The sequence below is a fragment of the Sander vitreus genome, chromosome 23 (genome assembly GCF_031162955.1).
Source record: "Sander vitreus isolate 19-12246 chromosome 23, sanVit1, whole genome shotgun sequence".
Classification (NCBI taxonomy): Eukaryota; Metazoa; Chordata; class Actinopteri; order Perciformes; family Percidae; genus Sander; species Sander vitreus.
Window position 1 is genome coordinate 12,240,439 of NC_135877.1, and position 21,101 is coordinate 12,261,539.

Below are 21,101 nucleotides of genomic sequence, written 5' to 3' on the forward strand. Positions count from 1 at the left end.
TCACAGTTCTCTTGAATATTTCATGCATCTTCTTTTTTTCTCCCCTTTCAAACCACTGTCATTGTTTAGTCACCAGAGAATCTTGTGACTCACAAATCAAGTCCTTGTTTAAAGCTTAATTATTAATTATTCAGTGTTTTTGAGTACTTGGTTTGACTGACAGAGAAAAGTGTTGTAGCTCGCCTGCTGTGAATGATATATACATGAACTGAGCACTTTCACATTTTGTAATAGTTCATAATGCATATATAATACCGCTGTCAGATTTTAAAAAATTACCTTTTGTGGTTATAAAGCCTTAAATATGAATTAACATTGCCTTTTAAGGTGATAGTTCTGTACTTGGGCCTTTTAAACATGTTTTAAAGTGGCTTAATATGCTTGAAAATACAAAAATAAAAATGTATTTTGTACTTTTTGCAGATTACAGTCCAACAGTGATTAAGAGTGCTCATTTCTGGACCTCATGAATGTGAATAAAGCAAGCATGACAGGTCATTTTGTTGTTTTTAGCGATAATGGATCACAGCTTTAATTGTATGCAACACGCCTGCAGAGAGCCATTAACCAATACATTATTTCCAAGGCTAGTTTGAAGAATTGTAAATACTTTGACCATTCCAGCAGCTTTTATACCCCTCCACTGGCAGCCAGTATCCATTTAGTTTGTTAAATGGAGGTAATTTAGCCATTACAAAGTGCAACTTCTTTGTTTGCATGTAAATCGACACCCCTAACAAAATGGAATTTTTAAACACCCCAGCCAATCCTCAGCAGACTAATAACGCCTCTTTCCCCAGAGATGTGGCAGACCTAAATTATAGGAAGCAGCCCAGACAGACAGACAGAAGTGACACAGCAACGCATGCAAAATGAGCTTATTATCCCTGTTACTGTCAATACAGCACGGCCAAGCTGTCAGTGATTACAACAGACATGTTATATACGACAGTGGTATTAGAGGAGCCGCACCTGATAGGAGGAATGATCCACAGCGGTGATGAAAACCGACAGGTGAGATAGAGAGGAAAGAAGGGATGGGTGGAGGGAAAAGAGGGGTATGTAGAATGGTTGTTAGCGAGAGGATGGTGGGGTGGGAGGGCAGAGGGGTGATATGGAGTTAAATGGAGAGAAAAGAAAGAAAAGGAGAGATGGAAGAAATAGAGGAAAATGAATGGATGTAGAAACGGCAAGATGAATGGATGAGCTGTGGTATGAAGGGGTGGATGGATAGCGGGATAGAGGGACGGAGGAGGGAGAGACGTGAGAGCGAGAGAGAGAGTGATGGAGGGGTGAGGGAGTTGGCTATTATCCTGCATCGATTTACTCCAGTCAGGGTTGGCTGGACGTGTAATGAAGTGTGGGATCTAGGGGTTGCTGCGTGCGCTTGTCTGCGCCTTATAGCTTTTTGGATGTAACATGGGATGATGTGTCACCTGCGTGTGTGTATGTGTGTTACATGCAGATGGCAAGGTCCAATCTGCTGTGGTTAAACACAAAAGTAGGTCTTTGTCTCCAGGAAGCTTCACTTGAATGCATAATCGATTGACTATAAGAAACATCCCGACAAAACCAGCAGATGGATTACAGTATTTACACTCACTATAAGTAACCCCGGAATTATATGTTGAAGATATTCATTCTAGTTTTGCAACCTGGTTTTGTATCTTAACCTCAAAGAACATTTCAAATTTAATTTGCACATTAATAAGTAAAAACCCCAAAGTCCTGTTTTAAATTCTGGTTGAACACATTAATACCAAAACATATTAATTTAAATTTATAGAGTATCAGGTTGCATATTAGCTGTAGTCAGGTTCAACACTAAAAGGAATGCATTTGTAATCATTATCTATCCGCCCATAACTGAATTACATCAGACTTTAGGCATTTATAGTCAGTGAAAGAGTTATAAGCTCACATTTATGTATCTGCAGCATTATACTGTAGTACAGATAGTAAATATTATGAGAGCTGAAACGATTTGAAAATGTCAGAAATTCACTGGTTACAGCTTTGTTCTGGTTCCAATTTTGAATATTTGCTGATTTTCTAAATCTTCTATGATAATAAACTGAATGTCTTTGGGTTTTGGACTTTTGATCGGACAAAACAAGACTTTTGAAGACATTACTTTGATGCTGACGATAGAGAAAATAATCGGCAGATGAATCGATAATGAAGATAATAATTTGGTGCGGCCCTATATGTTGCAAAGTGTAAGCACCTTTAGACAACTACTATATATTTACTATATAGCTAAACCTATTCTTGTTTCTGTAGAATATTAAGCTATAATGAGCAAACAAAATAAGAACGAAGCAGACATTTGAGGTGAGACAGGAAGTAGATCTCTAAGAGGAGGGAGAACATTGAAATTATGCTTAACAAAAGGTATAAAGTTTCCATTCTAACAACATAAAACTCCCCTGTACTCTTGTCATTCTTTCAGACCTCCTTTCATAGGTCAGTACATCTTCTTCCTTTGCACAATGTCAGCCTTACTCTTGTGGTGCACAAATCACAGCAAGCAGCATCCACTGCAGACAACAGAATTAACAGAAGAATACCACTTTTTCTCATGGGGTTTTGTATGTAACATATAAATGTTGTAGAAAATGTAATTTAAAAAAAGAACGTAGGAGGTTTTGTAAATACAAAACAGGAAGTTTCATCAGGCACAAGTAGCAGAGGGGGAAAATCAACATCATAGCTGTAAAAGAAGAAAAAAGTCTCTATTTCCCTCCTTTCTTTTACTTTGTACATGCCTCACGTTCCGTCTCCTCCTACATCGCTTTTTCCTTGATTTCCCTCCCCTGAAGCCCCACACTTCCTCTCCCAGTCTAATCCGCTACTCGACATGCTCCCTCTTTGTTCTGCGACCCTGACAAGTCGTCTTGTTCCCCTGCTCCGAGGACAGCCCCGGTGTGCTGGGGATAATGGAATGAATGCTGGAATGATAAACCCCCGAGGATGCTGGGAGAAAACACAGGAGTGTGTCAACCAGGGTGATAACACTCTATTCTCCCGTGCATCTGTTGGAGGAGCAGGGATTATGGTTTTACAGGCGGGCTTTGCCGATTTGCAGACCCCTTTCTGCAGACTGAGATGTTTACGCTGGAAGGTGTCAGGGGGCACCAGAGGGATATTCTCACATCTGTCTCGCACAAAGGTCTTCATTAGATTTGAGCATTGCTTCTTGTTCTGCAATCATATCTTAGTGGACAGGTAATTTAAAGTCACCCTATCAAAGTTCACTGTGCTCCAAGGATACAAACAAATCCTAAAGAAATGCCATGTATAATTTGTTTTGTCCAGAAGCTCAAAGGTGTTATACAACTACATCACAGCCGGAATTAGAAACACTATAATTGGCAAATGTCAATAAATCCCATGAAAAACACAACCAACAATGGATTTAACCTGCTAACAAGTCTGAGTGTGTGATGCAGCTTATTCCTCTGCGCCCTAGAGCTCCATTGTTTTTCAAAAACACAACAATGAGCCACACTGTTGCACTGGCTGACATTTTCCTTTATTACAATGAACGTGGGCACTGTTGTTAAATTTGACTGGATGGCAAATACCCTGTATTGCTGCTGTAAATACTCACGAAAGCTCCAAATATGTATCAAACTTCAGCGGAAAGTAGTCCCCAACAAATTTGCTATTTAGTCCTGTTTGAGAAACATTTGCTAAAAACGAGGACAGGGTGGGGAAGTTGGAAAGTATGGAGAGGCAGACTAATGCGTTGTTGGGTATTGTTGGGACCGAACAAGTTTTGGTATGATAGCATATGAACCCGTTCGTGAGAATAGGGTTATGATGCTGTTCAGTGTGAATCTTGTATGTCTAAATGGGCGCCTTTGCTACATGAGATTTTGAATGGTGCGTAATCAAGACAAACCGTCAAACCTTGAATTCAATTAGAAACATGAAATTACTGAAGTGGAAATGCTAAAGGTGACTGGACTTCACTGGACTTTGGAGTTACAGCAGGGATTTAATTGTTTTTGATGATTCTTTTTTTTTGTTAACCACTTTTGGTTCAGGTTGACTTTCAGCTTTCAGTTGTGGTTTCACACTTTCTGACAGCTAAACATTTTCATGCCTGAGATCTGGGCAGTGCATCCACTTTCGCTGTACAGCTCCTCCGCCTCTATCTTGATTACCCTGACAGTAATTCTTAGTGACGAGTAGAGCCGTTTAAATACTCACTCTCCGTGCTGCAGATTCTGATTGGAATGAAGTATATATTATATTTTATACCTCCGCCACTGCAAAGAGAATATTGAAACTATTTTCTGTAGGTCTGGTCCGGTCTACCTGGTTATTGCCAGACATGAAATAGGATTCAGAAGATGTCCAGGCTTTGAGTTAGGACTTTTAGTATAGTGAGACAGTGAGGCGAGGAATCAATAAAAACTGATAGGTAAGCCTGTTTTGTTGCTGCAAAAAGTTTGAGGCTTGGTAAAGTTCAATACATGAAACTTAACCATTTCTAGCAAACATTCTTGTGTTGTGCTATTACACTGCAGTCCAACTACTCTTGACCCCAATCTCCCAGATATCCACACAGGCGAGGAAGGTAGACACGTTCCCCCTTCTCAATCTAACCCACTGCAAACCCTTTTGACTTAGCCTCAGCCCATTTAGCAATCAAACTATTCTTTAAACTGACCTTGACCACACAAAGAAAGACACAAATCGAAGAAGTGGGGGAGGAAAGAAAACTCCCACCCTAAAAATAGAAAAGGTTGGCAATTAAGTGCCAATCTAATCATCCCTCTGGTAAACGAGCCCTGAAGATTCCGCCCTCATATCCCCAAGGCTTTTTTTCACACCACTTCCTCATCATCGCCGGCTATCGGCTTAATTACGCCCCCGCCATCCCCAGATAAGAGAGTGATAGCCTTATCACCACGGCTCATTTCCAAATCCATGAAATTAATAAAGTCTACCTCCCTTCTCAGTTCTAGGGCCAAACTTATATTAGCTGTCACGTACGAGAACTAAGTGAAGTAATTCTTTGCCGGTTCTTATAGTGTTGGCAAAGAAAAGCTTGAGGAAATCATCCTCTAGGAGATTAAAGACAAGGAGGCGAAGGCTTTTTTGTCTTTTAGGCAAATGATATTTGGGCTGCAGTTTTTCTTCCTGATGAGGGTTATGACTGTGTGTTAGTTTTAGGATTTTTCTGGCTTCATTTATCATTCACACAGTAGCTGGATTGTCCATTTGGTTAATTTGACTACTTAATTTTCCTTAATCTTCACCTTGGGAGAACTGCTAAATTGCACAGTTTTGTTTCCGTCTGCATTGGACTTTGCATGCGTGTTTGTGCAATATCAATTAGTAGGAATATGTTGGAATAAAAGGGCTACCTGCAGACAGCTCATAAAACTCCTAGCTTGTTGTAAGTGAGAGTGTCTTTATCTGTAGATCATCAATAAACCTCTCATCAAATAAAGCAGAGCTTGAGCTGCTTTCCAGTCGGAGCCACCTCGAGTCTATGAGCTCTCCAACTCTCCATGTTGGCTGCTGTAATCAGTGGGGAGACAGCTGGTTTCACCACGCTGTTCCACCTGCCCGCTCCCCTGAGTAAAGGGCTGTGCTTCACCGACCAAATCCACTCCAAGTCTCTCTCCGAGGCACAATCCAGCATGACTGGCAGGGGTCTCACACATCGATTTCAGGGAAAAGGGAAGCTTGGGCAGACCCGTCATTGCACCCGCGCTGGCAGTGGAATGAGACAGTCTCCCACTAGGTTTGGGCCTGTCATTTATTTCTAAACGACGGCAGATGGTGGGCTTGGCGCTTGCACCATTCTCTCAATCTCCCAAGGTGCACTTCTGTGATGGATGTGGCGAATGGGAGCGCTGCAGAGAAGGCTGAGGCACATCTGCCCATGCCGATAACGGGGGGCAAAGTATGTCTGGGATTTCTAGCCGTCGACTTGCTTTCACATATTACTCATTCCCTCACAGACCTCTTGAGGACTCCCATCTCTCTGGGTTTATTTGCCTCTCACTTTCATAGCTTTGCTTTTTGCTGCTCTTATCAGCAGAGCACCTTTCTGTTTACCGTGCAGGTGCACTTTTGAGTTTGACATTGCTACCTGACTGGAAAAATCTATTCAAACTTTCCTTTCAGCATGAGATATACCCCATTTGAAAAAAAATGCTGGTCATTAATCATCACAGAATTATATTAACTGTAGCTATAATGAGGCCGTCAGGCTACAAAGTCTGTACTTACACAGAAACTTTAACAGAAAGTTATCCAGAACTGTATGTCGGAATTTAACTTTACTTAAGTGGCTTTCATTTCTTTTGCTAGCCTCATTAGTGCTTTGTGTTATTGGATGTCTGTTGGGTCTCTCACAGCACTGTAAAAGTCAGTAAAGATATTTTTCATTATACTTTACTGATTAAGCTTTATATAATTATAACCCATATAATATAATATATATACCAAGCAGCATGAACAACAATGGCTTTCTACAGAGGTGGAGAATACCTAAGTAGAAGCAGCAAGTTGGCAGCTGCTCCCATCAAAAAACTTAGCTACCACTTCCGAAAAAGATGAAGAAAACAACTTAAATCAAAACTAAATGGATAAATTTGTTTAACGTGATGCAGTTTTGGGCCAGTAGCTCTGACAACATAATGAAGTCGTCCATGAAAGAATTAGTTACTTAATTTGATAACATACATTTTAGCTAAAAGTTAAGTCCTACAATGGCAGGCATGATTACAGGTATATATTTAGACACACAGTATGAGGAAAAAGAATGTGTTTTTTAACACCATTACAGCATGTAAACATGTTCCAGTAAAAACCCAAAATACATGAACCTGAAAATGACGTATCTCTTTTAAGACAAAGAAATGCAGCAAATCTTCACATTGGATAGGCTGGCAACAGAATGTTATTTAGTTGCTATTTTTGCTCTTTCCACGCCGGACTTCTTCAAGATCCACTGAGTCTAGCCTTTACTGAAGTAGTTTACAAATACACACCCATGTCCTACACGCCATCTGACACAGTGGATCCAAAGACACATTAAACTGAGCAATCACCGCCAACAACACCCTTGAAAAGGTCATGTCAGCTTTATCATCCTAATCATGGAACACCATCACTTTCAGTGATTTAGGGTTGCAGTAAAGCATCATAACCCGCCCAACCACATCCCTGCCCATGGACGTATCCATGGCAACAGAGACGTCGGGCTGTCCTCCGACGATGCATCTTTGGGATTCTCAGTGCGTTGCTGCAGGGTGACAAGTCAGGCGTAAAGAGTCGATTTAGCTGCGGCATTGGGGAGGTTCACACATTAGCAGAGAGGAAATAGGAGCCAGCAAATACTTAGTGGGTGATTGGCTCCGCAATAACAGAACACCCCCTTTGGCAGCTCGTCAAGCGGTGCTATACGGATGCCATTACAAAGAGGGGGCCATTAGCAGGCACCGAGGCTTGGTGAGGCATGTCGCTGCTTCACGCCTTTGACCCCCAGGGCTGTTTTAAGATGTGTATGATCAGCTGTACACTGCTCCTCCATACAGTCGGACAGACGGACGGACGGATCGGGGAGTGTTGGCATTTAGGAAACATGAGCTTTTCATCCAACCGCAACAAAATCTAGCACTTAAAGAACATTTCATGTAACAAGGTAAAACAACTAGTACAGATCCCTCCAAATGCCTAGTTACATCAATCCCCTTTGCAAAAAGAAGCAATTTGGGTCAAAACATGGCACACTGTGTGTATACACAACGCCTCAGAGGAGCAGACCCAGATCTGAGTCAGAAACAAAACCTTTCTGTTTGCCTTTGTGAAGAAAGACTGCTCTTTATGTTCCATATACTGTAGAAGTAATGCTGTTCATATTGTGGGTTTATATGGAACCTATAATAGCAGCTATTTAGAGCAGTTTTGTTGTGACATTAAGTGTGACATATCCTAAAAGCTTCTTTTTTTGCTGTTGGCAGCACTAGAGACTAGCTGCATTAAAATGACTTCCTCACTGTAGGAAAATGTGCTCTGTGATTTGTATGCCTCATGCTGTGTTGAGGAACAGTACGCACTGTATGTAAGTAGTTAGATCTGCACAGGAGCGCCATGCAGTAAAAAGCTAACATACGTGCATTGATGTTTCCTCCTTATTTCTTTTGATTGTGGGGGGAAAATGCCGTCGACATGTTCTAATTTTGAAACAGAGAAGCCTGTTGATTCTTTGGGATGCACCAAAAAATGAGTTCCATATTCTTATAGTTTTACCTATCACCTCTACTGTAGTTATTATGAATTAATAAACTGTTCTTAATAACTGAACTAATTAGCAGCTGACTTGGGTTGGCTGTGAATAAAAGTTAGGAATGAAAGTTAACTGCGACTCCCAAGGTGCTTTTCGGCAAGAAATATCCAATCACTGAGCTTAAAACAACGACAGGCAGAAGATGGAGACTACAATGACAATTTTGTTTAAAGAAAATTTTGCAATGGGAATGCAAGTTGGGGAAAAACCTTCCGACTTCACAACTCTATTGTTTTTTTTTCTGCCCTTACAGCTGCTGCATCCACTGCCATTTTGACCAGTGACGTCCTGTTTAGCTAAAGCTCAAAGCAAGGGTTGAGGCTAAGATACCTCTGGGGCTAGCCTGACAAGCCAGACCCACATCAAGGTGTTGGGTCTGGGAACTCACCATTGGCAGGGCTCAATCCGAGGGGCGGGATAAACGGTTGTCTTTCAAATTCCCTCTGCACTCATAGCCAACCAGAGCAACGCTAGTTGATAGATTAAACTTTTGCCGTATCCAGTCGGCAAAACTCCGAACACATCTTGTGAATGACTTCAGTGCTTAACTCCAAGTCTTCCAGAGTCGATTCAAAAGACCGCTGTTCGCCAGCAGCAGCCATCTTCTTTGTTTTCAAGTAGCAGGGAATTCACGCGGAACCGTCGCAACTCTGCCGTCCTTATGTTAAGCCCGCCCACCGACTCTATACACGATGTGATTGGCCTAAACAGGATTTGGTTTTTCCAGCTCGCAAGCCAACAGAGAGTTGCTAGACTAACCGTGGCTGCAAATTACATTTGCTGCCGCTAGGGTGCGTCTAGATTTCTAGGCTATTCTGGGGTTACACCTGCTGAAAATGGATGCATTCATGGTAGAGTAACACGATTTGGATGAAAGCGTCCGCCAAATAGTGTGTGTTACGTAAAATGAGTTGTCGGCGCTGCCCTGTTCTGCTCGGGCCGGCTGTGTGCACTTCAATAGTCTCCTCTACCACCCATGAGGTGGTGCACAAAGACCCCGGGAGGTTTTTTATTTTTTCTTTCACTTTCACAGTCCCTCTGGCACCTTCACTGACTGGCATCTCATTAAGAGAGCAGGACGCCTCCAGACAGGCCACGCCACAGGCTGCATGCTAATTGCGGAGGCGTAGCCAGCATGAGACGACCTTGTATGGGAAAAGAGGCAGAGAAGTGGTTTAGTTTAGCGTCTGGTGGTAAGGGGGCTCTCCTCCACAAACCGCTTTCGTCCTGACCTTGGGCAGCAAAGTCAGCCAAGTCTGACCACTCACTGGAGTGACATCATGAAGTAAAAGCAACGCAGTGTGTAATATAGGTAGTAAGCCCTTTATTTATCACACTGTGTTATATAACAGCATGTAATGAGAAAAGCATCTTGGTGAGTGACATTATTCTGACATTAATTTGCTGCTTATCATAACTTAACTACAATTTCAAAGCCTTTACTTGTTCTTTTGCTTGACAACTTATTAGGGCCAAGGCTTCAAGTAAAAGTCACACAGTAATTTAGCACATCTTGGCAGTAATATGTATACTTTCACCACTTTGTGACATTAATTTACAATATGTCTCAGCTGTATTACAATTTTAAGGCTTAGGTCATCCTTACAAAGGGCATATAATTTGCATTGAACACGAAAAGCTACTTTGTATCTGAATATCATTGCAGATGACACAGAAGGCTTGTTTTCTTTTCTTTGGCAAGTAGATGTGCACTTCTCATGACTTGTGTATTTCGTACGCTGAACCCTGTGTGGCTCTATCTGCAATTTCATCATAACCTCTCCAGTCCAATAACACAACCTTTTGGCAGCTCACTCCATCTCAGCACTCACATCTGACAGTTTTTCTGGAGCAGCTAAACAGTTAAGTCCTCAGAATAAATTCCAATCAATGACAAAACACGTAAACACTTGGACAAAGAGGGAGATGGAGAAAGGACAGACGGAGAAGAGTCTGGAGTATGTAACTGTCTAAAAAAGGTCAAATATGACCAAATACAGTTTCCTCAGTAATAGTGATAGATGGCATTATGGAGGAAACAATGCTATCTTTTTAATACTTGAATCCTGGCAAACTTTAATTTAGTTTATGCAAATAAAGAATGTGTGTGTGTGTGTGTGTGTGTGTGTGTGTGTGTGTGTGTGTGTGTGTGTGTGTGTGTGTGTCTATAGCTGCCTGTCTTAGTGCCATTAGTTCCTGCCTGCCACTCATTGATAAAGAGGCGCTGCCATCAGCCAAACCAGCCATCACCTTCAGTCCTCATTAAAATGTCGTCATATTAAAAAATAATTTCAGGCCTCTGCTGATGAGCGTTTTATTGCCTTCATAAAAATGTTCTCAGTTTGGAGTCAACGGGAGAGAAAGGCTTCAATGAGTAATGAAAGTGCGAGAGAAAGAGAAAGGACGGAGCAGATAAGAGTGATTTGTTGCGTACTTGGGAGTGTGGTTTTGATTTTTAGAACATTACTAATTTCTTCATGTAGCTGCCCTAAATAAACACCCTTTCTTTACAGTGAAGAACATATACTGGCAAGAAGAAAGTGAGCCTTTATCTTGCTCAGTGGCCTGAACATAAGCTCATGAACACCTTTATCATCTATATCATAAAAGATCTGTATAATGCTCCGGAGTAGTCTATCTGTATTTTCTGATCTTGTCTGTGGGAGCAAATTATTTGCACAATGATCAATATTACTGCCACTGTAGATGTGCCAGTATTCGCCAAAAGGCTCATTTTCACAATAATTTCTCCCATGGCCAGATGTTAAGCTGGTCATTAAAACAACAATAAAAACAAACATAATGTAAAATCACGACAGGAGAAAGCAGGCGAAACATGAAGCAGATGGACAGAGGATAAAAAGCTAAAGGCAACCAACAGAGTAAGAAATGTACAATGGCTGTTAATACAAAACAAAAAAAGTGTGACGCAGTTTATCAGTTACAGTCATTACATTGCAGATGACAGTAATACAAAAAGGACAGCCTTATCCTTTTTATTCAGGCTTTATTTGGTTCATTTTTTTAAAATCAAGTTCTGGGAGGTTTGATGTTTTACATCACTGTTTAAGGCTTTTGTAAACGCTGCTTTAACACAGACTAGTGTAACAGTAGCTACATTAACACAATATACAGTTATCCAATCGGCGATAATCGCTCAATCCAATTAGCTGTCAGTGCTACTGCTGCTTACACCCACGCTCTCATTAAAGGGCATCTCACAACGTAGTGCAACACATTAACAACACCTTCCACCTTTTGCAGGTCAGTCAGATGTTTCACTCGAACAGGGAATCTGGAGTTAATCTTCTACTCGCTTACAAAATGCTTCCACAAGCACTTTTTTTTTTTATCGTACAGACATAGAAAATTGAAAAAGCTATTTTCTAATACCCCTGCAGTGGGAGAAAAAAAAAACAGCAGCAGCGGAAACGTAGAGGCTATCAGCGGGAGTAAAGGTTACTGGAGAGGGAATCTCACATATGCACACTTTAACAATAACTTAATGAAAATGCCCTAATGACACTCGAACCTCTATGTTGTACATATAAAGCTCAATGAAGACTGAATTTGCTGTTGTAGAAGCAGGTTGTCGAATGAAAGTCCTTGAAACATCAAAAGCACAAAGGATTAGGTTTAATGCTATACCGATTCATCCTCCTGGACTTATTATCTGAGGCAGCACTTCTGCTCTTATTGTTTGGACTTATTATTCTGATTATTCTCAGCTTTTCAACATTTCCATTTTGCTGATTTGTCACTCAGATAATGAAAAGCCACGCAACAGCAGCCTGCATACATACATACATATCCTTCTGTAAATGCTGCAGAAAAGTTGTGGGTGGATGTGCACATTACTCCATGATGTGAATTTAATGCCACCATATGCTGATGTTTTCCCGCACCAGTGTTGATTAAAAAAAAAAAATGCTCCCATAAATTGTTGGTTCAAGCGGCAATTACGACTCATAGTTAGGTTTATAGTGCAGCACCCTCTAGTGGCCTCCTCTATTTATTGCTGGAGAAAGCAGGAAGTAAGATGACGAAGTATTAAGAGATCTTCCAAATCCGCAGGTTGGGATGGTGGAAGGGTCAAACAAACACAGGACTTTCAACAGGGTCCTGTTTGAAATTAAAAGTAAATGGCGAAGTTTTTTTTTATTTAACAGACCAAACAAAACTACATTCTGTGTCACGTGCGCAACCAGAAGTTCAGTAATGTAACAGAATATTTTAACCCAAAGCCCTTTTTCTAAACATACCCAAGTAGTTATTTTGGTTAAACCTAACCAAACTGCAACCATTTCACAACGTTAAGTACATGTTTAAAACCGCAGCCGTTACGTTCTCTAGGTTAAGCTATGAGGATGGAAAACGCATACCTTGCACGGCAGCTGGGTTCTCGCGGTATCATGAGATCTGCGAAAAATCGCGGGATCACATCACAAGAAAATCCATCTAGTCAGGCTTCAAGTAATGCGTTTGTGTCCGAACGGCAGCCGACCGAACCAATCAGGGTCCGGTGAGGAGCTACTGGCAGCTACGGGCGTGGTTTAGGTGTGTGTGACGGCCGCAAATGTTCGTTCAAAACAACACTGGCGGACATGATAGATGGTTCATCCAATCACCGGCTAAGTGCCTGCCCTTTTCCAAACCATCCAACCATTTGGCGCGTCAGGTTAGGAAAATGCTCCTGTAGGTCGTATTTCCTGCCACCTCTAGGGGCGGATGGTCTGGAGGACTAGTTGGATTATATGAGCTGGTTGTATCTGATGAAGAAGTAAAAAGTTTTCCACATTTGCGGCACGCTATCTCGCTTTCTTCCTGATAATCGCATTTCTATTCAAAGTGGAGCAAAACTAATAACATAAGCAGAGATACTGTATTCTGTCCCTGAGCTGTGTGTTTTGTTTATGAGATATTTTATTTGTAAATAGAAACACGAGTGCACTAGAATCAATCTATTAATGTGGGAAACCATGAATTATGAGAGGAAATATAAATACTTTCTCTCACACACACACACACACACACACACACACACACACACACACAGAAACATGTAGAAACTGAACACACAAACACACTGTTCGTGGGAGTACATTAATGTCCCAGCAGAATGTACACATAACTACTTGATTGGCCTCAAGGGATGTTATATCTACGCTTTAATTTCAGATAGCAAGTAAGCATATCCTGTTACAAGCCATTACAAGAGTTTAATGCCAGGCGCTGTGTTTGTTATGCTCTCATTTTATATCCTCACTTCTTAGGATTTAGCTCTGTTTGTGATGAGATGAAAAGATTTCTACTATTTGGGTTACAGCTAAAGTTTCTTGTCTTGCAAAATGTACTCGCATAATTAAAAACATTTAGTTGAAAATAACTTTACTGCTTCTTTCTCCTCTGTTAAAGCTGACTCAGAAGGAGGAGTAAAAAAGGTATAAAGGCATAAAGTAGTTATAACTAATTGCATTTCCCCTCTGGGTCTGGTGTGAAATACACTTTATTTTGGAAGTGACTCTTTTTAGGATGTGCACACCACTGTGGCTGCTGGACAGAAGCATTTGTTCCTTGCCGTGGCTCTGGGCTCACGTTCATGCTCTCGCCAGTCAGAGAGTTGCTCGTGGCTGTTTTTTTGGTTGTAATACAGACAGAAGATGCCAAAGCAATGTTAGGTCATTACTCATCCCACAACCTACTGAGAACTGGGCAGAAATAGAAAGCGAGCAGAAATGTGCCAGGCAAGAGAAGCCAGATGTACTCAGACCCTAAAAGTACCAACACGTAAAGATACTCAACTACTTTAGTGTTGCCAGCTAAAAGTAAAGTTTAAAAAAGTATAAACACTAGTTTTGCAGAAAAAATGGCACCTGTGACATTACATTATTAGACGGATGCCAATCCATAAATCTGTAAGTAACATTTTATTGTTGTAGCTGGTTGAGGTGGAGCTAGTTTTATTACTTTATATACAGTTAGGTAGTTTAGTCAGGGGTTCCCTGCCTAGGGGTCGGAGTTCTGCTACAGAAATCTGTATTTATTTTTTTGACTTTTCTCTAATCTTTGCTTTCTGACGTTAAACAGTTATTTAAATGAAAGCATCCGAGAAGTTTAGAGTGGGTATCACTGCTTGGTGGTCGTTCAGGGTGGATGGATGGTTCAACAAACCAACTAACAGCCAACATTTGTCTTTTTAAAAGCATGACCACGATCATCTCTAACCTTAATCAAGTGTTTATTATTGTCACCATGAGAAAGCTCCCCTAACCTTAACAAAGTACTTATTTTAAACCCAACTAGAGTGTTTCCTTAAACCTAAAGTTGTGCCTAAACCTGACCAAACCTTAACCATAGTGGTGTTGTTGGGAAGAAACAGACAAAAGCTGTTGTCCTGCTGATGTCTACACTCATAGTCCCAAAAAAGGGACATTTTATATATAAAATAATAATTACACCTGTGGTGGAGTAAAGGAAGAACATAGGAAAAGTATTTTTGTTTTTGGGTGTAATATAGGCTGATCAATTCGCCCTTCTAGGGGGATGATGTTCATTTGTGATATCCTCATTTCATATTCTCACCAGTTGGGCATGCCTCAGTTTTGAGGTGTAATATAGGCCTGCCAAATCAGTGGTAGCCCCATTACTCATCCCCCTCTGTGCTGTCTCCTGGCTTGTGCTCCGCCGCTAATGCAGATTACAGGGATATATGAGGGCTATTTTGTTCGCTGCAGGGTGGAAACGATCACAGGCAACCCCATCCCTCTCTGATGCACGATTCTACATCTGTTCCCCCCACGAAAGCCTATCTGGAGATCCATCAGAGCCAAGCCCTTATCAGATCTGAGGCTGCTACATCTATTGCACATCAATTATAGATGCTATGTGTAAAAAATAGGGTCCCTATAGCAACACGCGCTCTCAATCATCAGAGACATCGTTTGGTTAAGTGATTAGTTGCTTGACTTACAGTTTGTGCATTTTATAAGTGTTAAATGGTCCTTTTATGAAACATGGGTAAATAGCACACAAAGGCCTCCAGTGAAGGAGAATAATGTGTAACTAATCATGGTATTGCCATAATGCTAATGGGGCTCAAACTTTCTTTTTGCACAAAGAAAACAGTTCAAAGTGGAGGGAATAAATCCAAAACATCCACACTTTTTCATGATCTTTGTGGGCCCTTGGTGGCTTTTGTTTGAGGGATTTGTGCAAAATCCACACAGGTATGAAGAGTATTTTCATCATCGATAAACCCATTCTTTTTCCTGCTGCAAGAAGATCCAAGGTGATAAACGAGCCAAGCTGCATTATTCGCAGTCGAAAATCACCAGCAACTTAAATTCATTTCCAACTTGCTCCTTGACAGAGAACACAGACATATTATTCAAATTTCTATCTATTCTGTGACCAGGACATGTCCAAAACCACACGTTTAATCTTTATGCAAGTCTCTCCTCATCTGTTGGGTAAATAGACCATTCATCATATTATTGGGCTTTTACAGCTTGGCTGTTTGAGTGATCTGTCTCTCAAACAGCCTCTCTCCCTGGCAGCCCAATCAATCATTTTTCAATGAAGATGTCACAGCTCATTGTGTGGAGTGTTTTCCTAAACAATTTCCAGAGCCTTTTAGATAATAAATTATAAAGCTAAAAAAAAAAAATGTGTCCATGAGGGTGGTCAGTTCCTTTCTGCAAAATGTGTAGGTACAGTATTTTAGAGGCAGATTATAAAGTATTTTACCCATATGCTTCATAGTTTTAATGCTGAATTCACCCACTGTCAACAATTTTCACCTCAGTGGAGACATTAGCAGGTGCAGGAATGTGCTCAGTATTAACTTTTCATTAGGCAATGTAAACCGCACTAGTCATCAAGAAGTAGTTGCCGCTCAACAAGGGACATAATTGGTTTGTGGTTAATCGCTGTTTGAAGCTGTAAGTTGTGTGTGTGTCTGCACAACCGCTGTATGAGCTCTTTAAGACCTCACACTGTCTCAGGAAGACATCAAAAGTTTTAAAGATTGACAGCGGAAACTATCAGAAATGTTTTCCAGGGAGGTACAAAAGATAATGGCCTTTAATTCAATAACAAAGCCATACGATTGACTCAATAAATACCCTAACAGCCACAGTGGAGTAATACGTTTTTCACTCTCATTCCGGGAACACACCTCACGTCTCCTCTCTTCTGTTTCTGTCGCAGGATGCTTCAGGAGTTGATGCGGAGACCTGCAATACTGGGAAACTGAACGCTGCTGACCACGTTCACCTGACACAAGGAAGTGTTTCGGAAAACACAGTGTGCAGATAAAACATACACTGTCATCATACTTCCTTCTATTTAACCAAACTAAAATCTTTTCCATCACTATTCTCCTTGACAAGCCTCTGCTTACTGCTTAGTCTCACCAGATAAACTACAGAAGAATAATTTGCTGGTTAGATTACTAATTTAACCTGGAATATGTAAAGCAGTTAAGTGGTGGAAGAAGCATTGCTTTATTCAAGAAAAAGTGGCAAGAAATTCAATCCCACAGTCAAAATGTTACTGAAATAAATGTACATAAGTATCAGCAAAATCTACTCAAGTATCACAAGTAAAAGTTCTCTTTATCCAGAATAGCTCATTTAATAGTGTTATTAAGCTGACAAATACATGTTTTGGAGCCAAAAAGTACACTATGTTTCCTTTAAATGTAGTGCATTTGACAGGCATTGTACTTATTAATTAATTTAGTTACTTTCCATAACTGATGCAATTCACTACACTATTTTACTAGTAAAATCCTCATGAATATACAGAGAATAGAAATCACCTAATTGCAATAAATTCTTATATTTGAACAGCACCATAACAGCCTTTCAAATTATGTTTTTGGTGTTGAATACATAACTAAAATACATATGGATAAGGATAGCTGCAACCTATCGAAATCGTGCATGAAAATCCAGCCTTTTGGCAACTTAATTAGTCAGATTAAATGTAATCTGTTACCTCGCTACTCACGCCTCGTCTCATGAGGCCTCACGGAGGATTTGTGAGGAGTTTGTGAGGTCCTTTCTTCGGTGTGTCGGCCCACCACCATCTCCTCCACCTCCACCCACCCTCAGTGCAACGTGGTTGCATTATTAAACTTGTATAAGATTATTAGCATACAAAGCAGGAAACCTACCGCGCTGGCGTCATACATATTTATCTGGACGTGCCTGACTTGTACGTGCATACACTCATACTGTAACCCCTTTACACACAGGCGTGACTGTCTTTCTGCTGCAGGAGTTCTGTGAACACTATGAAGTGGATGTTACTACTGTAGAAGCACGATCAGTTTTAAAGGATAGATATTTATTTGAGCAGCATCTGAAGAAAGATGAGTTAGCATTTGCCATAAACTATATATTAAAGCTAGTGCGGCTGCCTGTAAGACTGAGAAAATGTGTGTATTTGGAAACCGAGCAGATGGAGTTTGGTTAGGTTCATCCGAGCAGTTTGCTTCGAGCATATTAAATATAGTTTACACACAGAGGAATATACATATTCATCTGCTGCACTCAGAAGCACATAATCAAACAGAGAGAAAGACAAACAGAGGGCATGTTCTTGTCAATACTTGCATCACCCATGGGTTACATCTGATTATCGAATTACTGTGAAATCATCTCCTTTTGTCTCTCCTTCCCTTGTTCCCTTCCTCTTCAAATCCACCTTTTCTCCACAACCATGCTATCCCTGTTCGCTTTCCTTTTTGGGGATCATTTTCTACACTTTCTACCTTCCTGATGACAACACAATCCCTCCTTTTTTTGACACCGCAGATTCCTCCGTTAATATCCCTTTCTCCTTCCTTCTTTTTCCTCCCTCCTGTGAGATTGCTGTTGTGTCTTATGGCTTTTTATTCCTACGTGATGGTAGATGGGTTCATGTAGGAGTAGAAGCCACTAAACACGCGGTGAGTGCTCAACGCGCTGGCCAACACACACAGCGAGCTTCCCGTGGATATGACAGCTGCCATGTTAACATCAATGGTCCTGCCCATTACCAAAATATGCACACAGTTAAAAAATAGTCCAGGGTATTCACTGCAGGGAGTGGCTACTGTTTCAGGTTATCTTTTCAGACCAGATTTGTAATGTGAAAAATGTTTTTAATGACTTCATTAAATGGTTATTATACTTAATCGAACAGTTGGTTTTAAGACAATAGAGCAGAATGTTGATGTAGGCTACGTGTGGTCTGACTAATCAATCTGAGCAAATCTGAAGTTGTGAACAGACCTACTTTCCACCTGCATGCTGGCTGCACGTGCCCTGAATTTCAAACTCAATCCTTTGCCCCGAGGTCGCTGTGCAAAACTGGAGCTGGATAGCTCTCAAAATAGAGATCAGGAGGAGTGGATGCCACAATTGAGATGAAACAAATTGCAGAGGTAGGTCATCAATGTTGTTTAATAATGTCCAGAATCTGAAGGGACTACCTATTCTCCCATAAAGTGAAGGTGAGAACATACAGAAAGCTGTTACAGGATCGTTTGACACTTTCACCAACCTACATAAGTGTGAAAATAAACCCTCTCTTACAAATAAAGCACACAATTTACTACACATGAAACACATTTCACATAAATCATTTCATACAAACAAAAGTCACAGTTTTGGACATATTTGGAATTATTGCACATCAGAAATATGAATTCCACATGCTGTTGCTGTCCTGTGTCCAGTTTTCAGCTTTGTAGTCACGTTTGTGTTCAATTCAGTTCAATATTTACTCAACTTTTAGCTCTGTTTTGGTCTCCACCAACTCCTGAGAGAAATATATGTCCCTTTAGCTGCTAAATGCTGCACTTTGTTCACCAGCTAGTCACTAACTGCGTCCGTCTGCAGTTTGGTGTTGCGCAGGTAGTGTACAGTGGGTTTTTAGCGCTTGGCTGACAAACATTTGGAGAATTGTGGCTTTTCAGTGACTATATGCTTTTTTGTAAATTCCCATTTACAATTGTTTTTTGGTTTTATTTCACATATGTTTGTATGAGCTTATATGCTCACATAAGGTTTCTCTTCAGACCAGCACTGTTCCTTTAAAGCTTTTAGCACCAGACTGAGAAGTGTAACTCAGCTCAGTGTGAACCCCTTAAATTCCTGTCTACTCATAAATTAGATCCAGGCAAGCTTAAATGGCTAATAATGGTATTTATCAGCAGTAACTTTATGCCCGAACTGAACTCAGTGTCAACCAATTAAGCAAGATATTAAAATGATCCTGCTCCTGTTGGGTCCAGTTGGGTGCTGTGGGGTTTGACTTTAAATGTCAACCTCCTGTTTGTTTTTTCTGTAAAATAAGCTCCTCACTTTCTCCTCCTAAGCAGAATCTGAATAAAGCCTAAATGGACTGTTGTCGAAAACCATAAGCTGATTTAGTAATCCTGGGATATTACAAGGATGTGACACATGCTTGCAATTGTGTGACATTACTTCTGCGTTGTTATGAGGTGGATAATTATTCAAGATGAAATTGCAATAGATATGGTCTGCTGAGGTTTAATGATTTATTCAAGGCTGTACGTTGTTATGATCTAATATTCAGCGCGGTGGGATGGGAAGTTTCTTTTGCTTGCATTATCAGTTCAATTTATTTTTCAAGTTCTCACTCCTACATAGAGTTCTTTATAGAGACATGTGGAGGTCTGAGAGAATAGCAGAGCAGGAAAGACACATAAGAGGAGGCTGAGAGAGGATTTGATCCTGGACCAGCGGGGATCCATGGGAATCTAAAGGTGGGTATCAACCATTGTGGCATCTGTGGGAAAGAGCCTGCATTATTTAAAACAGCTCTGGCATATGAAGGGGAAGTTGTGTTTGAATAGATTGTTGCCATCCTCTGTTTTTTCGCCCGAGGGTGTATACGCCTTATCCCTGCGTTCCCCCGGTTTTGATCTGACTGCTATAAACCTCATATTTCTAAAATGTCAAAATGTTCGGCGAAATAAAACAGCCTTATTTTCACTTTGACAGCCGTGCATTTTTTTTAAATCATGCAATGGAGTCCTCAGGTTATGAAACTTGATGGAGTTATACAAGGTCACATAATCCTCAAGTTCAGATAAAAACATGAAATTCATCAGAATTTGAGTAATGGGGGTTTTTCATCTGACAGCTGTGTTTGTGTACAGTAGGCTTAATGTATGAGTGTTGTACTATTGTATCCACCGCCCTCAGGCTACACTTTCTGTAATAAATAATGCTCTTTTGTGTTCTCTGCTTCATTTGTTCCCTGTTGTAACGTCAGTGCTGTTCAATAAATTATGAATCACGCCTGTTCAACCTGCTGCATATCTCTTGTTTCATTTGTCTGTCAAACTGCTTTTTTGTGTGTGTGTGTGTGTGTTCCAAATGCCACACACAGGCGCGCTCCAAATGTACACACTAATGCACACATGAGGTCTCCAGTTTTACAAGAGGCGTTTTCTTGAAAGTCAGGCTGTTTAACACAAATCTCCCACTGGATTTGATAAAAACTGAGGGCAGACTCATTTATGAGCCCGTCATGTAGGAGTACTAACAATGAGAGAGCAGCAGGGATGTGGCAGTAAAACATCTTACATTATTAGTAGCAGTAAATTTGAACTGTAAATAAGCTTCAGTAGATATTAATTGGTATATAAGTCAATACTAGAGACTAGGTACTCTCATTGAAATAATTGCTCATGTTTAGTCTACGTTTAATCTGCCATAAGCCATGAAATTGCCATACATAACAACACAATTGCCCACTGATTCAC

General features: G+C 40.7%; 1 long non-coding RNA gene across 1 annotated transcript in view; it reads left to right on the forward strand.

Annotated features, from left to right (window-relative positions):
• LOC144512388 (uncharacterized) overlaps positions 1–20,609 on the forward strand; it is a 50,412-nt gene extending 29,803 nt beyond the window's left edge. Inside the window, exon 3 of the long non-coding RNA XR_013501002.1 lies at positions 16,526–20,609. This is a non-coding gene — a long non-coding RNA (uncharacterized LOC144512388). The remainder of the gene's footprint in view (positions 1–16,525) is intronic.
• The last annotated feature ends 492 nt before the right edge of the window (positions 20,610–21,101 follow it).